The 13,825-nt window shown below is 51.1% G+C and overlaps 1 protein-coding gene across 3 annotated transcripts in view; it reads left to right on the top strand.

The window, feature by feature from the left end:
* Nucleotides 1–8,777: 8,777 nt before the first annotated feature.
* jhy (junctional cadherin complex regulator) overlaps nt 8,778–13,825 on the top strand; it is a 104,258-nt gene continuing 99,210 nt past the window's right edge. For all 3 annotated transcript variants that reach the window (XM_068053885.1, XM_068053884.1, XM_068053882.1), the window contains exon 1: nt 8,778–8,840. The gene's annotated coding sequence lies outside the window, so the exon portion shown is untranslated. The remainder of the gene's footprint in view (nt 8,841–13,825) is intronic.

The raw sequence follows: 13,825 nt of genomic DNA, 5'->3' as shown, positions 1-13,825 counted from the left end.
GTCTCGGGCCTCTCTCTCCGCTCCTTTTATATCCCGGTCCCTCTCACCACCGCCACCGCTTCTGGTCTCGGGCCTTGCTCTCTGCTCCTTTTATATCCCGGCCCCTCTCACCGCCGCCGCTGCCGGTTCTGGTCTCGGGCCTCTCTCTCCGCTCCTTTTATATCCCGGTCCCTCTCACCACCGCCACCGCTTCTGGTCTCGGGCCTCGCTCTCCGTTCCTTTTATATCCCGGCTCCTCTCACCGCCACCGCTTATGGTCTCGGGCCTCACTCTCCGTTCCTTTTATATCCCGGCTCCTCTCACCGCCACCGCTTATGGTCTCGGGCCTCACTCTCCGTTCCTTTTATATACCGGCTCCTCTCACCGCCACCGCTTCTGGTCTCGGGCCTCACTCTCCGTTCCTTTTATATCCCGGCTCCTCTCACCGCCACCGCTTATGGTCTCGGGCCTCACTCCGTTCTTTTTATATCCCGGCTCCTCTCACCGCCACCGTTTCTGGTCTCGGGCCTCGCTCTCCGTTCCTTTTATATCCCGGCTCCTCTCACCGCCACCGCTTATGGTCTCGGGCCTCACTCTCCGTTCCTTTTATATCCCGGCTCCTCTCACCGCCACCGCTTATGGTCTCGGGCCTCACTCTCCGTTCCTTTTATATACCGGCTCCTCTCACCGCCACCGCTTCTGGTCTCGGGCCTCACTCTCCGTTCCTTTTATATCCCGGCTCCTCTCACCGCCACCGCTTATGGTCTCGGGCCTCACTCTCCGTTCCTTTTATATCCCGGCTCCTCTCACCGCCACCGCTTCTGGTCTCGGGCCTCACTCTCCGTTCCTTTTATATACCGGCTCCTCTCACCGCCACCGCTTCTGGTCTCGGGCCTCACTCTCCGTTCCTTTTATATCCCGGCTCCTCTCACCGCCACCGTTTCTGGTCTCGGGCCTCACTCTCTGCTCCTTTTATATCCCGGCTCCTCTCACCGCCACCACTTATGGTCTCGGGCCTCACTCTCTGCTCCTGTTATATCCCGGCCCCTCTCACCGCCACCACTTATGGTCTCGGGCCTCACTCTCTGCTCCTGTTATATCCCGGCCCCTCTCACCGCCGCCACTTCTGGTCTCGGGCCTCACTCTCCGTACCTTTTATAACCCGGCTCCTCTCACCGCCACCGCTTATGGTCTCGGGCCTCGCTCTCCGCTCCTTTTATATCCCGGCCCCTTTCACCACCGCCGCTTCTGGTCTCGGGCCTCTCTCTCCGCTCCTTTTATATCCCGGTCCCTCTCACCTTCGCCACCGCTTCTGGTCTCGGGCCTCGCTCTCCGTTCCTTTTATATCCCAGCTCCTCTCACCGCCGCCACTTCTGGTCTCGGGCCTCACTCTCTGCTCCTTTTATATCCCGGCTCCTCTCACCACCGCTGCCGCTTCTGGTCTCGGGCCTCACTCTCCGTACCTTTTATATCCCGGCCCTTCTCACCGCCGCCACTTCTGGTCTCGGGCCTCACTCTCTGCTCCTTTTATATCCCGGCTCCTCTCACCACCGCTGCCGCTTCTGGTCTCGGGCCTCACTCTCCGTACCTTTTATATCCCGGCCCTTCTCACCGCTGCCGCTTCTGGTCTCGGGCCTCACTCTCCGTACCTTGTATATCCCGGCCCCTCTCACCGCCACCACTTGTGGTCTTGGGCCTCACTCTCTGCTCCTGTTATATCCCGGTCCCTCTCACCGCCACCACTTATGGTCTCGGGCCTCACTCTCTGCTCCTTTTATATCCCGGCTCCTCTCACCGCCGCCGCTGCCGCTTCTGGTCTCGGGCCTCACTCTCCGTACCTTTTATATCCCGGTCCCTCTCACCACCGCTGCCGCTTCTGGTCTCGCGCCTCACTCTCCGTACCTTTTATATCCCGGCCCTTCTCACCGCCACCACTTCTGGTCTCGGGCCTCACTCTCTGCTCCTGTTATATCCCGGCTCCTCTCACCACCACCGCTTATGGTCTCGGGCCTCGCTCTCCGTTCCTTTTATATCCCGGCCCCTCTCACCGCCGCCACTTCTGGTCTCGGGCCTCACTCTCCGTACCTTTTATAACCCGGCTCCTCTCACCGCCACCGCTTATGGTCTCGGGCCTCGCTCTCCGCTCCTTTTATATCCCGGCCCCTTTCACCGCCGCCGCTTCTGGTCTCGGGCCTCTCTCTCCGCTCCTTTTATATCCCGGTCCCTCTCACCTTCGCCACCGCTTCTGGTCTCGGGCCTCGCTCTCCGTTCCTTTTATATCCCAGCTCCTCTCACCGCCACCGCTTATGGTCTCGGGCCTCACTCTCCGTTCCTTTTATATCCCAGCTCCTCTCACCGCCACCGCTTCTGGTCTCGGGCCTCTCTCTCCGCTCCTTTTATATCCCGGCTCCTCTCACCGCCACCGTTTCTGGTCTCGGGCCTCACTCTCAGCTCCTTTTATATCCCGGCTTCTCTCACCGCCACCGCTTATGGTCTCGGGCCTCACTCTCCGTTCCTTTTATATCCCGGCTCCTCTCACCGCCACCGCTTATGGTCTCGGGCCTCACTCTCCGTTCCTTTTATATCCCGGCTCCTCTCACCGCCACCGTTTCTGGTCTCGGGCCTCACTCTCCATTCCTTTTATATCCCGGCTCCTCTCACCGCCACCACTAATGGTCTCGGGCTTCACTCTCTGCTCCTGTTATATCACGGCCCCTCTCACCGCCACCACTTATGGTCTCGGGCCTCACTCTCTGCTCCTGTTATATCCCGGCCCCTCTCACCGCCACCACTTATGGTCTCGGGCCTCACTCTCTGCTCCTGTTATATCCCGGCCCCTCTCATCGCCGCCGCTTCTGGTCACGGGCCTCACTCTCCGTTCCTTTTATATCCCGGCCCCTCTCACCGCCACCCCTTCTGGTCTCTGGCCTCACTCTCCGTACCTTTTATATCCCGGTCCCTCTCACCGCCGCTTCTGGTCTCGGGCCTCACTCTCCGTACCTTTTATATCCCGGTCCCTCTCACCACCGCTGCCGCTTCTGGTCTCGGGCCTCACTTTCCGTACCTTTTATATCCCGGTCCCTCTCACCGCCGCCGCTGCCGCTTCTGGTCTCGGGCCTCACTCTCCGTACCTTTTATATCCCAGCCCCTCTCACCGCCACCACTTCTGGTCTCGGGCCTCGCTCTCCGCTCCTTTTATATCCCGGCTCCTCTCACCGCCGCCGCTTCTGGTCTCGGGCCTCACTCTCTGCTCCTTTTATATCCCGGCCCCTCTCACCGCCGCCGCTGCCGCTTCTGGTCTCGGGCCTGGCTCCCCGTTCCTTTTATATCCTGGCCCCTCTCACCGTCACCACTTATGGTCTCGGGCCTCACCCTCTGCTCCTGTTATATCCCGGCTCCTCTCACCGCCACCACTTCTGGTCTCGGGCCTCACTCTCCGTACCTTTTATATCCCGGTCCCTCTCACCGCCACCACTTCTGGTCTCGGGCCTCACTCTCTGCTCCTGTTATATCCCGGCTCCTCTCACCGCCACCACTTATGGTCTCGGGCCTCACTCCCTGCTCCTTTTATATCCCGGCTCCTCTCACCACCGCTGCCGCTTCTGGTCTCGGGCCTCACTCTCCGTACCTTTTATATCCCGGCCCTTCTCACCGCCGCCACTTCTGGTCTCGGGCCTCACTCTCCGTACCTTTTATATCCCGGCCCTTCTCACCGCCACCACTTCTGGTCTTGGGCCTCACTCTCTGCTCCTTTTATATCCCGGTCCCTCTCACCGCCGCCGCTGCCGCTTCTGGTCTCGGGCCTCACTCTCCGTACCTTTTATATCCCAGCCCCTCTCACCGCCACCACTTCTGGTCTCGGGCCTCGCTCTCCGCTCCTTTTATATCCCGGCTCCTCTCACCGCCGCCGCTTCTGGTCTCGGGCCTCACTCTCTGCTCCTTTTATATCCCGGCCCCTCTCACCACCGCCGCTGCCGCTTCTGGTCTCGGGCCTGGCTCCCCGTTCCTTTTATATCCTGGCCACTCTCACCGCCACCACTTATGGTCTCGGGCCTCACCCTCTGCTCCTGTTATATCCCGGCTCCTCTCACCGCCACCACTTCTGGTCTCGGGCCTCACTCTCCGTACCTTTTATATCCCGGTCCCTCTCACCGCCACCACTTCTGGTCTCGGGCCTCACTCTCTGCTCCTGTTATATCCCAGCTCCTCTCACCGCCACCACTTATGGTCTCGGGCCTCACTCCCTGCTCCTTTTATATCCCGGCTCCTCTCACCACCGTTGCCGCTTCTGGTCTCGGGCCTCACTCTCCGTACCTTTTATATCCCGGCCCTTCTCACCGCCGCCACTTCTGGTCTCGGGCCTCACTCTCCGTACCTTTTATATCCCGGCCCTTCTCACCGCCACCACTTCTGGTCTTGGGCCTCACTCTCTGCTCCTTTTATATCCCGGCTCCTCTCACCGCCGCCGCTGCCGCTTCTGGTCTCGGGCCTCACTCTCCGTACCTTTTATATCCCGGTCCCCCACACCACCGCTGCCGCTTCTGGTCTCGCGCCTCACTCTCCGTACCTTTTATATCCCGGCCCTTCTCACCGCCACCACTTCTGGTCTCGGGCCTCACTCTCTGCTCCTGTTATATCCCGGCTCCTCTCACCGCCACCGCTTATGGTCTCGGGCCTCGCTCTCCGTTCCTTTTATATCCCGGCCCCTCTCACCGCCGCCACTTCTGGTCTCGGGCCTGGCTCTCCGCTCCTTTTATATCTCGGCTCCTCTCACCGCCGCCGCTTCTGGTCTCGGGCCTCACTCTCCGTACCTTTTATAACCCGGCTCCTCTCACCGCGACCGCTTATGGTCTCGGGCCTCGCTCTCCGCTCCTTTTATATCCCGGCCCCTTTCACCGCCGCCGCTTCTGGTCTCGGGCCTCTCTCTCCGCTCCTTTTATATCCCGGTCCCTCTCACCACCTCCACCGCTTCTGGTCTCGGGCCTCGCTCTCCGTTCCTTTTATATCCCAGCTCCTCTCACCGCCACCGCTTATGGTCTCGGGCCTCACTCTCCGTTCCTTTTATATCCCAGCTCCTCTCACCGCCACCGCTTATGGTCTCGGGCCTCACTCTCCGTTCCTTTTATATCCCGGCTCCTCTCACCGCCACCGTTTCTTGTCTCGGGCCTCACTCTCTGCTCCTTTTATATACCGGCTCCTCTCACCGCCACCGCTTATGGTCTCGGGCCTCACTCTCCGTTCCTTTTATATCCCGGCTCCTCTCACCGCCACCGTTTCTGGTCTCGGGCCTCACTCTCTGCTCCTGTTATATCCCGGCTCCTCTCACCGCCACCGCTTATGGTCTCGGGCCTCACTCTCCGTACCTTTTATATCCCGGCTCCTCTCACCGCCACCGCTTCTGGTCTCGGGCCTCACTCTCCATTCCTTTTATAGCCCGGCTCCTCTCACCGCCACCACTAATGGTCTCGGGCTTCACTCTCTGCTCCTGTTATATCACGGCCCCTCTCACCGCCACCACTTATGGTCTCGGACCTCACTCTCTGCTCCTGTTATATCCCGGCCCCTCTCACCGCCACCACTTATGGTCTCGGGCCTCACTCTCTGCTCCTGTTATATCCCGGCCCCTCTCATCGCCGCCGCTTCTGGTCACGGGCCTCACTCTCCGTACCTTTTATATCCCGGCCCCTCTCACCGCCGTCGTTTCTGGTCTCGGGCCTTGCTCTCCGTTCCTTTTATATCCCGGCCCCTCTCACCGCCACCCCTTCTGGTCTCTGGCCTCACTCTCCGTACCTTTTATATCCCGGTCCCTCTCACCACCGCTGCCGCTTCTGGTCTCGGGCCTCACTCTCCGTACCTTTTATATCCCGGCCCCTCTCACCGCCACCACTTATGGTCTCGGGCCTCACTCCCTGCTCCTGTTATATCCCGGCCCCTCTCACCGCCACCACTTATGGTCTCGGGCCTTGCTCTCCGTTCCTTTTATATCCCGGCCCCTCTCACCGACACCACTTATGGTCTCGGGCTTCTCTTTCTGCTCCTTTTATATCCCGGCTCCTCTCACCGCCGCCGCTGCCGCTTCTGGTCTCGGGCCTCACTCTCCGTACCTTTTATATCCCGGTCCCTCTCACCGCCGCCGCTGCCACTTCTGGTCTCGGGCCTCACTCTCCGTACCTTTTATATCCCAGCCCCTCTCACCGCCGCCACTTCTGGTCTCGGGCCTCGCTCTCCGCTCCTTTTATATCCCGGCTCCTCTCACCGCCGCCGCTTCTGGTCTCGGGCCTCACTCTCTGCTCCTTTTATATCCCGGCCCCTCTCACCGCCGCCGCTGCCGCTTCTGGTCTCGGGCCTGGCTCCCTGTTCCTTTTATATCCTGGCCCCTCTCACCGCCGCCACTTCTGGTCTCGGGCCTCGCTCTCCACTCCTTTTATATCCCGGCTCCTCTCACCGCCGCCGCTTCTGGTCTCGGGCCTCACTCTCTGCTCCTTTTATATCCCGGCCCCTCTCACCGCCGCCGCTTCTGGTCTCGGGCCTGTCTCTCTGCTCATTTTATCTCCCGGCTTCTCTCACCACCACCGCTTCTGGTCTCAGGCCTCGCTCTCTGCTCTTTTTATACCCTGGCTCCTTTCACTGCCGGTCTTCTCCCTGTAGCCCTTTTCAGATAACAATCCAATTCTCTCTTGAATGCCTCGCTTGAACCTGCCTCTACCAAACTTTTCATTTCAGATCCCAACCACTCGCTGTGTAAAAAAGTTTTTCCTCATGTCGCTGTTGCTTCTTTTGCCCATTACCGTAAATCTGTGCCCTCTTGTTCTCAATCCTTCCACCAATGGGAACAGTTTTTCCTATCTACCCTGTCCATACCCCTCATGATTTTGAATACCTCTTGTCAGATTTCCTCCCAACCTTCTCTTCTCCAGAGAAAACAGTACCAATTAGTCCAATATATCCACCAATATGAAGTTCCTCATCCCTGAACCATTCTTGTGAACCTTTTCTGCACTCTCTCCAATACCTTCACATCTTTCCTAAAGTGTGGCACCCAGAACTGGACACAATACTCCAGGTGAGGCCGAATCAGTGCTCTACATAAGTTTAACATAACTTCCTTGCTTTTATACTCTATGCCCCTGTTGATGAAGCCTAGGATACTGAATGCTCTTTAAGGGTGCTTTCAACCTGTTCTGCTACCTTCAATGATTTATCCACATATACACCCAGGTGCCTCTGCTCTTGCACCCCCTTTAGAATTTCACCCTTTATTTTATATTGTCTTTCCTTATTTCCTTTCCCATTTGTCAACAAAACAGAGGTGCAACCGTTGCTGGGGCTTCAAAACGCAAATAGTTTCTTCTTTCAAAATGGAACAATTATTTTTGTTTTTTGTTAGGTAAGGGTATCAAACAATATTGAGCTAAGGCAGGTAAATGGAGCTGAGGTACAGATCAACTATGATCTAACTGAATGGCAGAGCAGGTTCAAGGGACTGAAGGGCCTATTCCTGTTCGGCATAGAAGACTCTACTTTGCTTAATACGGTCTCTGGTTTACATTACACAAAAGATACAAATGATGTGCGATCAGTAAACTGACATTGTCTTTTACATGCAACTCATACAGTCTCTGTATCACACATTGCCTTTCTATTTTAAAAAAAAACAGTATAAATGTTACCTGAATAAAACTTTTAAAATGTGTCCTTAAACTTTTCTTATATAAGTTTGAAATACAAGTGAGCAAAAATTAGTAGAAACTAAAGAAAAATATTGCTTTAGTGTAACTGATTGAATGGTCATTACATGTCATGGGATATTAGGTACACTTCACTTGTTCAATCAATCCAAATTTAGCTCACAGCATCGCAGCTCTGGGTACGTTCAGGGTTGTTGTAGAAGTTTTGCTTCTCCATTTAGTACATACTTTAATGGATGGAGGACATTGTTGATGTAACTGTATTCAAACATAAATAGAAGCTTGCAGCATTCTCCAAAAACAGTGACTATTAACACTGCAGCCATCTTTGTTAAGAGTAGGTTGGGGGAGGGTTTAGGGTTTTGGAAGTATAGAGAACGTTGGGGCTTTGCATTGTGCAAACTCTGAACTTATAGCTGCGGTTACTGCCGCATTTTTTTTTGTTTCATGGAATATGGGCGTCACTGGCAAGGCCAGCATTTGTTGCCCATCCCTAATTACCAGAGAAGGTGGTAGTGAGCTGCGTTCTTGAACCGCTGCAATCCTTCTGGTGAAGGTACACCCACAGTGCTGTTAGAGAGTTCCAGGATTTTGATCCAGTGAAGGAACAGTGAAATCTGAAATAAAAAGAATGCTGGAAATACTCAGCAGGTCTGGCAGCATCTGTGGAGAGAGAAACACAGTTAACGTTTCAGATTCTGATGAAGGGTATAAATTTGACCTCGGCCGTGACTGCAACGGAAGTGAATATCAGGCGCTGTGTATAACGGGTGGTCAATCCGATACCGCCCATTTTCTGCCACCGCCCGAGACAAATTTCTACCCCAAAATCTTTAACTCCCACCCAACACGATTCAGCAACACCTTCCCTCAATACCATCTTTTGGCTTAAATGTAAATAAATATAATGTTATTTATGAAAGTACTCCAATGAATATGGAAATGTAACCTAATGATACTGTGTCCGGGGATGTAAATTATTAATTCGCAACAAAAGCCAGCCTGGGGAACCCATACCCACGTGATGTAACGCTGTTATATTTTACCTCCTGACCAACACACGCACAGAGCGCAAATTACGCGATGACGTTTGGGGCGTCGTTGCCGTGGCGACGACGTTGTGTCGCCCGAACAAGTTGCTGGCTGGTGTCATGGCGGCGTGTTCGTTCAGGGGTGAGTTGTGTGGTCACAACCCGTAGCAACGGGAAATTTAATGTTTTATAAATGAGTAAATCGGTAAATTAGTAAATAGCTCTGGGCCCATGGGTGATAAAATGCAGGAATATGTAAAAGCACAGCTCCAGGGGGGGATTCCTGAAACTGTGCCCAGCCGGGCTGCGATGCTCCAACTGTCTCCAGCACTGTTCCTGCTGGATCCTGGTCTGGCTCAGAAGTAAGGGACAATTAAAAGGGCAGTGATTGCATCAAGTGTCGAACTCACTCGTTTCGGGTTTTAAAATGTCACTTTGAAAATACCGCACCTCCCAAATATGTACTGAACTGCTTTGAGCAAGCTGCCTTGGCACTTTCTAATCATTAATGCCACTTCTAACATATCCCCAGCGCTGGTGAAATGTAGAGAAAAGGTCAGTTTTATAACTTTCATTCAGACCCGAGGGCAAATTATATCTTAGAAATTGTCTTATATGTGTACATTATTTTTTAATGAATTTAAATTCTGTGGGAAATTATTTGGCATGGGCTCCCACTTGCAATTATAGAAATTTACAGCATGGAAGGAGACCATTTGGCCCATTGTATCTACGCCCGATGACAAATAGCCATCCAGTGTAGTCCCATTTTCTAGCTCTCAGTCCAAAGCCTTGTAGGTTACGGCACTTCAGCGCATGTCCAAGTACTTTTTAAAATGTTATCAGGATTTCTGCCTCTACTACTTTTTCAGGAAAAGAGATCCAGGTCCCCACCAGCCTCTGTGTGAGAAAGTTCCCCTCAAATACCCTGTAAACCTCCTACTTTTTTTTTGTTTCCAAAATATACTTTATTCATAAAAATCTGTAAAAAATACATTGCCAAACAGTTTCAAACAGCACCAAAAAATACAAACATTGCAAGGGAGATCAGTTTCCTTCAATACCATCATGAGTTGCCTCACAACCCTTCCATTTCATTTGTTATGCCATTAACATTTTTACATTTTACAGCAAATGAAAATTTTTCCGATACAGTTCGAGGGGTTTCCCATGGATCCAGCCCCTCAGTTGAGCTTGGTGGGGGTAAACCTCCTACTTCTTACCTTAAATCTGTGCCCCTGGTTATGGAGCCCCTAATCGAGGGGTATAAGGCCCCCGTTCACACTAATTCTATCCCAGTTAATAATAGAGTTGTTGAAACCCCCCCTCCCCCTCCCTATTACTGCTCTGTTGTTTTTGCACTTCTCAGAGATTTGCCTACATATTTGCTCTTCTATCGCCCTTTGACTGTTTGGGGGTCTATAGCACTCTCCCAGATTGCCCCTCTTTTGTTCTTCAGTTCAACTCACATGGCCCCATTTAATAATCCTTCTGCCATATCTTTCCACCTCACATAATTGTTTTTTATTCAATACTATGACCCCCCCCCCCCCCCCCATCTCGTCTGTTGATCGAACATTCCTGTCCTTCTTTCAGCCATGTCTCAGTAATAACTATAATATCTTACTTCCACGTGTCAATCTGTGCTCTCAGCTCATCTGCCTTATTTCCCAGACTACTTGTATTGAAGTATATACCATTTAGCACTGCCAAACTCCCTTATTGCCTATTTTCTAGTCTTTGTTTACTCTGCCTTCCAAACATGCTTACTAATTTTCTGCTTTCTATTTCCAACTTTTCTTCCCTCCTTTCTGAATCTATTCTCAAGTTCCCATTCTCCTGCCAAGTTAGTTTAAACCCTTCCCACCAGCACTAGTAAAAGCCCCTGCGAGGATATTGGTCCCCGCAATGTTGAGGTCCAACCTGTCCACCTCCTGAAGCGGTCCCAATGCCTCCGGAATCTACAGCCCTCCCTCCTGCACCACCTCTCCAGCCATGTATTCATCAGCATTATCTTCCTATTTCTGTGCTCACTAGTAAGTTGCACCCAGAGTAATCTGGAGATTGCTACCTTTGAGGTCCTGTTTTTCAGTCTCTGTCTCCTAGCTCTCTCACCTCTGCCTTCAGGACTTCATCCCTTTTTTTGTCTTTGGTATTGGTGATATGGGCCATGACCCCCCTCGAATGACCTGCAGCTGCTCAATGACATCCTAGATCCTGGCACCAAGGAGGCAACATACCATTCTGGAATCACGTCTGCGGCCACAGTACAGCCTGTCTGTTCCCTTCTCTATGGAATCCTCCAACACTATTGCTCTTCCACTCTTCTTCCTCCCCCGTCATCCCCTCGCACCCACACCCCCCTATGCAGCTGAGTAACCAATGGTGTTGTGGACTTGGCTCTGCCTGCACATGCCAGAGCAACCATCATTCTCACTAGTATTCAGAACTGAATACTGGTTGGAGAGCATGATGCACTCATGGGATCCCTGCCCGCCTGGTTCTCCTTGTCCTTCTGGCAGTCACTCACTCTCTCTTTGCCTGCACATTTTTAAGCTGCAGGGTGACCACCTCCAGAAACATGCTATTCACAAAGCTCTCAGCTTTGCAGATGCCCTATAGTGACTCCAACCATTGCTCAAGCTCTGAAACCTGCAGCTCGAGCTGCTCTAATTGGTGACACTTCTGTACATGTGGTCGTGAAGGCCACGAGAAGTATCCAGGATTTTCCCACATGACATAGGATGTGTATTCCACAGGGCTGAGGTTCCTTGCTATGCCTTTACTTTCTGGACTATTATCTGGAAACACTTAGCAGCTACTTACCAATTGACCCCTTTCCAGGTTGGGACATCACTATCGCTGTTTTGCAGATGTTGCTTTTGTTGTTGAAGATTTCACTGGAGGCTCTGTCCCAAGCTTTAACTCCTCAGTCACTGCACACAGTCCCCACCCAGGCCCATTGCTGCTGCTAGTGAGTCTCTCTGTGATATAGATAAACATCTCCTTGTGCACCCAATTAATGCCTCTAGAATTCACTCCATCTCTCAGACCACTCCTTGCTTTGTAAAAGACCAGAACATCACTCACTCCCTCCTCCCCACTAGATGTCCCAAAGCAGTTTACAGCTAATTCTGTCCTATTGAAGTGTGATCACTGTTGTAATTAAGGAAGCGCAATAAGCTCCCACAAACAGCAATGTTATAATGACCAGATAATGTTTTGGTGATGCCAATTGGGGCTTAAGTGTTGACCAGGACATCCCTGCTCTTTTTCCAATAATGCCAACGGATCTTTTACATTCACCTGAGAGAGCATACAGGGCTTTGATTTAACATTTCATTCAACTGACGCCACGACCTACGTCCTGCACAATAGTGTCAGCCTATATATTTGTACTCAAATGCCTGGAATGGGACTTGAACCCATTTGTGCTACCGCCTGAGCTACGGCTGTCATATAAATTTATGATGACAGACAGTTCAGAGATACTTTGAAGGTGATGGCAACAGTTCTGTTTTGCTTTTGCTCCATTTATGTTGTAAATGGATGTTGATCAGAATTCTCTATAGCAGTTAATGTACAATGATGTTCTTACTGAAAGACCAGTAATTATGATGTGAACATGGCAAGCTTAATAATCTGCAGCTGATTGTCTCATCAAGCCTAGAGTTGAAAGTGCTGAAAATTTAACGATCCTTTAATACCATTAATTCTCTAATAAGTACATATCTCTCTTTTAGGCCCCTCAATCAACTTTGTATTGATGGCCTTTTGGGGTAGCAAATTCTACATTCTCACAATCCTTTGGCTGAAGGTGTTTTTCACTAATGCACTTTTAATCAGCTTAGCTTGAATTGTAAGATTAAGTCCCCTTGTTTTGACACCTGCTCCTAGAGGAAAGTGTTCTCTCTCCCTCGTCTATTATCATTTTAAACAGATCACCCATTAGCCACAGCTGCCCCCCCCCACCTTTTCGCAAATATAACCAAAATTCACCCAACCTTTCTTCATAACTTAGTGCTTTCATTCTGGCAAATCATTGGTGGACATTTTCCAAAACCCAATATATCCTTAGAATTGGGCAGCCAAAACTAAATGCAGTTCAACACATTCCAAATAAGATCTATCAAACACTGGCAGTTGTAGTAGTACTTCCCTGTTTTTATATTCTAAACCTTATGTGAGGAAGTTAAGCAACTCATTAGTCTTATCGATTATGTTCTGCACCTACAAACTAACTTTTAATGACCTGTGTTCTTGGATTACTAAAAGTCAATATACCATATCTTTATGTTAATTGCATCTTCCAGCATTCCACCTATTTTCTTAATCTGTCTGTCCTTTTTTAATCTTGTACTGTCTTCATAATTCACTATACCTGTAAATGAGTAATGGGATTGTTGATTAGTACAGGTTTTCAATTAGCTTTGTGCTTTGGATCGATGTCCAATAGACTTCATTAAATTATTTCACCTACAACCCATACACACAGCACAGGAAGAAGACTTGTATCCTATCAGACTGGGCAGGGCGTTCCATCAACAACAACTTGCATTTAGGTAGTGCCTTAAATGTATTAAAATGTCCCAAAGTGCTTTACAGGACATTAACAGACACAAATTTGACACAAAGCCACATAAGGACAGATAACCAAAACCTTGGTCAAAGAGGTAGGCTTTAAGGAGTGTATTAAAGGAGGAGAGAGAAGTGGAGAAGTTTAGGGAGGGAATTTCAGACAATAGGGAGCAAAGGCACAGGAGTATGCCATTCGGCCCCTTGAGCCTGTTCTTCCATTCAGTTGGATCATGACTGATCTGTATCTTAACTCCATCGACTCATCTTGATTCCAGAACCCTTTATACGTTTACCTAGATCAAATCTGTCAATTTCAGTTTTAAGGTTTCAATTGACCTAACCTCAACAGCTTTTTGGGAGACGAATTCCAGATTTCCACTATCTTTTGTGCAAAGAAGTGCTTTCTGACATTACCCCGAATGGCCTAGTTCTTATTTATTCAAAGGTTACTTCCTCAAGGGCTTAGACAGATGGCCAACAGTAAAGGGTCGAAGGCTATTGGGGATGTTTAAGAGTTGGAGGAATGCAGAGTTCTCATAAGGTTTTAGG

Source organism: Heterodontus francisci, chromosome 22 (assembly GCF_036365525.1).
Source record: "Heterodontus francisci isolate sHetFra1 chromosome 22, sHetFra1.hap1, whole genome shotgun sequence".
Classification (NCBI taxonomy): Eukaryota; Metazoa; Chordata; class Chondrichthyes; order Heterodontiformes; family Heterodontidae; genus Heterodontus; species Heterodontus francisci.
This window is presented reverse-complemented; position numbering and strand designations above follow the sequence as displayed.